Genomic DNA, 5,278 nt, shown 5'->3' with positions numbered 1-5,278 from the left:
ACATAAACTTAATTATATTTACATGACAAGAGAATAAGATGTAAAGAAAGAAAGAAAGTGAAAGAAACACGTATATATACCTATTTGTAATTAAATAAATAAATAAATAAACATTACATTCTATTATCACTACTATTTTATAACTAATACCTAAAAAATAATTAATTCGTAAGATTTTTGATATGAACACAATAATATTAAAAAAAAATAAATAAAAAAAAAAAAAAAATCTATCAAACAACAATACTATAAATAACAAACAACTATTTGTGAAACCTGTTTGAAAAACAATAATAAATGTAGCATTTTTATTTGGTGCCACTATAAAAATCTAATCAGAAATTACACACTTAAACTTTAAAGGTTCACTTAACAAATTTAGTCTTTTTTAAATAGCAGCGAAATGTTTTACAACTGCATGAGGATGAGGAGATTTTTTATTTAGTGTTTTATTTTATTTTTGGCTTAACTGTTCCACTTAAAGGCTTGTGAAGGATTGAGATGCACTGATAATGAGTGACCGCTAGGTGGCCCCAAACAGACCTTCTGCAAAGCAACAATTGATTTAACGATACTAAATTTTGTCAAGATGTACTCTTGTATATAACAGCCAAATATGTGTGTGTGTGTATGTATATATATATATATATATATATATATATATATATATATATATATATATATATATATATATATATATATTCATATAAATATAACAACACTATATTCGCAGGCCAGTCTTGGTGCGGGACTGTGTAACAGACTATATTTACTGTTCTGTACGTATTACTATCACACTGTAAATGTACTTCTAAGGTTCCTTCAGCCTGGGAGTGTCAACAATGTCATAGCAGTTTTAATCCAAGAGGGTGAACCTTACAACATTGCAATCATATACATACACATAGACGCTACATTAAGTTCAAGGTCATGGCAGCTGTGATGGTTTTTTGTTTGTTTGTTTGGTTTGTTTTCTTGCTTTCAGCTCCAGGGATCATGTGCATGTGTGTGTGTGTGTGTGTGTGTGTGTGTGTGAGAGAGAGAGAGAGAGAGAGAGAGAGAGAGAGAGAGAGAGAGAGGTTTCACATTGCCACTTCAGCAAGAAATAGCGACTGTGTCATGATCTCAATTCAAGGCCATTCGCTGCCACGCGTCGAAAGCTCAACCTACAGGTTACACACATGCCTATGTTTACTGCCTGCGCATATGTTCTCACAAAATGATGGTAGGATAGTGTAAAGATTTGACTGACAGGGCTTCTTTGAATCTGGAGATTGTTTTCCAAACAGTGTTATGTGCTTGTATTAGTAGGTAGGTCAGAGGACACGTTTTCTACACACTTCATAAAGTGCTGGAAATAGATACTTTATGTATGCATAACATGTAATTATATAAAGATGTGTATTGAATAGGGCTGTCAAAAAAGTTATTGAATTACAAAATTATAAAATTATGTCCTTCCTTACATTTTTGTAAGTAAAATGTGATGTAAATGTTGTTTAGATATACGAAATGAAGACTCATTAATTTTGAGCTGATTTTAGAACAAATATTGTTTTCATTTGTCACGTGTCTCCTAGCAACAAGAGGCACGTTTCTGTGTGAGTTTGTTGTGACCGAAAAACTTTAGTAGTGTATGATCCTCAGTCGTTTAGTGTATGATGGACAGTTTTTTTCTCTCAAAACTACAAACTCGATAACCGTATTATTGAACATTAAAAATCCAACACTAATAAAACAAAGCCAGGGGTCTCAAAACTCGGTCCTGGAGGGCTGGTGTCTTGCAGAGTTTAACTCCAACCCTAATCAAACACACCTGAACCAGCAAATCAAGGTCTTACGAGGGATACTAGAAACGTCCAGGCAAGTGTGTTGAGGCAAGTTGGAGCTAAACTCTGCGGGACCCCAGCCCTCCAGGACTGAGTTTAGAGACCCCTGGTTTAGTGACTATAGCCACATATAAAATGTATATGTGCTGATATTGTTTGTCTGAAACACTGTATTGACCGATACAGGCCCAAAACTATTCATTTTATAATCAAGGTCATAATGAATGAAGTTGTTGATATCGATTAGTAGATTTGTCATGTCTCAATTGGAAAAGCAAGTTATTAATCAATTTAAAAGTTATTAATTGAACTTTTAACCTGAACACCGTTTTTTTTTTAGAAAGGCAGGAATGCAACTGTCAAACGCGTTTGTTTATCCTAGCACGTTTACATAGAAAAACAATGGGAAAGCAGCGCATTCTGTGTGAACGACTGTGAGTTCCTTTTGACCGATCACCGTTTTCATCCCCCCTTCTCCGTCCTCTCATCACTTCTTATTTATTAGCAGTACGAACGTCCATTTGTGGATCTGTTTTCTTTCTATTTCTGTCTCCCTCTGCCTTTCTTTCTGTCTTCGTTTTTCTTTTCCACAGCCAGCCCCGTGTGTGAGTATTGCTGAGGCAGGGTAATGTAATAGGGCCGGTAGAAATAGTGAAACACTCTTGCATGGTGAGAGAACAGAGGGTCAAACAGTACAGAGAGAGAGAGAGAGAGAGAGAGACTAGATTAGTCATGTAGGCAGGATCAAGCTACAGTAACATTATTTCGAAATTTAAAAGATGGGAAGTGCTGTGTTAAAAGGGAATCCCGAAGAGGAAGACAGATTTTTGCCTCGTCGGGGCTCCGTCTCTTGTTCTGACCCATTAAAACCATCAGAATATATATATACTTTTCTTGACTGAAAACTGTAGTTGGTAACAATCTAGGTCACTTGTTTTAGGTAATGTATTCTGAGTACTTTTTAGATTACTTTTAGACTACCTTTTTACCTAAAATGTTTTAAATGTACCATTAAATCTACTATATAGATATAAAGAGCAAAGGGAATTAAAATATATTCCATTGTTTGATGTCAACATCAAAAAAAAAAGTAATTGTAATCTGATAATGAGGATTTTGTAATCCAGATTACATGCATTCAGTTACTATCCAGCACTATATAAATAAATATAATGTCAAATCCAGAATTTGTAACTACTATAATATTACTATAAAATAAATATATAGTAATCCAGATTACATGCATTCAGTTACTATCCAGCACTATATAAATAAATATAATGTCATATAAGTGCTGGATTGTAACTACTATAATATGATTATTTAATATATATATATATCCCCTGCAATGGCAAAGCTGATCATGTCACATGATCCTTTAGGAATCTTTCTAATAGGCTGATTTGCTGCACAAGAAGCATTTCTTAGTATTATCAAATCGTTGTGCTGCTTAATGAAGTGTGAAAACTGTGATACAGTGTCTTTTTCAGGATTTTTTAATGTACAAACACCATTTATTTGAAATTATTTGTAATATTATAACTGTCACTTTTGATCAATTTAATGCAGTGGCGGTTCATGGCAGTTTTATGGGATTATGCCTGTTTTAAATATATATATATATATATATATATATATATATAGTACTTTTTAAATCTTAATTTATATGTAATTTGTTTTATATAAAATATAAAATAATAATAATACATTTAAATGTATTTTACTTTATATTATATTTTAATTACTACTGTATATAGATATGCAATAATTATTTTAGTTAATATATGCTATAAAATCAGTATAGAAGTATATAAAATAAACAAGTAAATAAATACAAACTGCACAGGAGAAGACTGGAAATTGCTGTGATGTTTATCATATGTGTGTGTGTTTATGCAGTAAGTATTTCACATCAGTTAGTTGAGACGACAGGATTGAGTGCCACTTTCCAAGGTGCCAAAGAGAAACTGCTGAGAGTTGACAAGCACACACAGTCATTCACATTAATCTCGATACGACAGGCTGCGCTGTGACCAACACTGTAAAAGTCTCGATACATCAAATATACACAGTAATAAAAAACAAAACTCACGAACACCTGCTCATACATATTATACCAACACAGGGCCTCCGATTATCATGCCATATATCCATAGACCCGACACAGAGTGTGGAGATGGTTGTGGACCCCCACCTTAACTGCCACCAATATGAGGAAACCAATAAATTTTATTCACCAAGAAATAGAAAAGAAGTGACATATACACTCAAGTACATACTGCACTAAAGAAGCTTAAGTAGAAATTGGTGATTTATCTGCAAAGAGGGAAAGAAGCTGATTGAGGAATGCTAGAATAGCTATAGAAAGTGATTTACAGGATAAGAGACATCTGAAACCCAGCTGGTTTGATATAGATGTTATTATGAATACAGTGTCACATTACAGGGGATCACGCAGGGCTATGTATACCTACCATGCACTGGTGTTGTGTGTAAACATGTGTAAGGAGGTTCTCCCTGTCTTTCGTCAACTGTTTTTAAGTATGCGTTAAGTATGAGTGAAACCCATCTCGGGTCTTTTTCGGTGGGGGCACGTGGCTCAGTCACCGTAAATCCTGGACAAATATATTTCAACACCAAGGTGATGAAAAAAGGCTGGAGATATAATTTATGGCATGTTGCATTCCACTCAGGAAGTCTGAATTTGCAACTGTTTGGGGGAAAAAAAGACCAATGAATGTTACCTCATGTCACACTAGAACTCTGATGTCACCCACATGTAGTTGTAAAATGTCACATGTTCCGAATTTGGCAAATTTTACAGGATTCTGTGGTCAAAAAAGCATCTTACGCGATTGACAGCCATTCTAAATTAGTCATGTATTCAGAAAATATAAAAATAAAAATAAAAAATAGTGGATGTTTTTGCTCAGCATAATTGATAGTGAACATTGTGGGACCGCACTTTAAAAAATAAATACAACATAAGAATAAAACAACAAAAATAACACACTATAAATCAAACAAAAGTATTTTCGCACGCTAAAAAATAAATACGACCTCACGTTATGTCAATCATGTTAACACACTGCCTCTGAAATATTTGTCCGTCATAGAAAAAATCGGATGGGGTTCGATTTACAATTCAAGCATTTTGAGAGCTGTTTTGACAGTTCAGAGCCACCGTAAAAACGAACGCCAAAGTCCAGAATGGCGATTGTCAAATTCATCCACTTTGCCTCGCAGCACAAAGCACTGTATATAGATCCTTGCACACTGAGTTCACAGAACTTGTTTGGTTGTCTTCTTTTTAATAAATGGGGCTCTAGTATTGCTAGCAAAAGCATCAACCGAGCCACTGACATCCCAACATAAACTTTGAATCGCCCAGGATAATTGCTCCTGAGTGGGAACTCTTCATTCTCTCCATCCTCTCTCAATCTCAGGAT

General features: G+C 34.3%; 1 protein-coding gene across 1 annotated transcript in view; it reads left to right on the top strand.

Moving 5' to 3' along the window:
- LOC109100551 (parvalbumin-7-like) overlaps positions 1 to 5,278 on the top strand; it is a 30,225-nt gene that overhangs the window by 14,148 nt on the left and 10,799 nt on the right. The gene's annotated exons all lie outside the window — the stretch shown is intronic.

This window comes from Cyprinus carpio, chromosome A22 (genome assembly GCF_018340385.1).
Source record: "Cyprinus carpio isolate SPL01 chromosome A22, ASM1834038v1, whole genome shotgun sequence".
In the NCBI taxonomy this organism is placed as follows: domain Eukaryota; kingdom Metazoa; phylum Chordata; class Actinopteri; order Cypriniformes; family Cyprinidae; genus Cyprinus; species Cyprinus carpio.
This window is presented reverse-complemented; position numbering and strand designations above follow the sequence as displayed.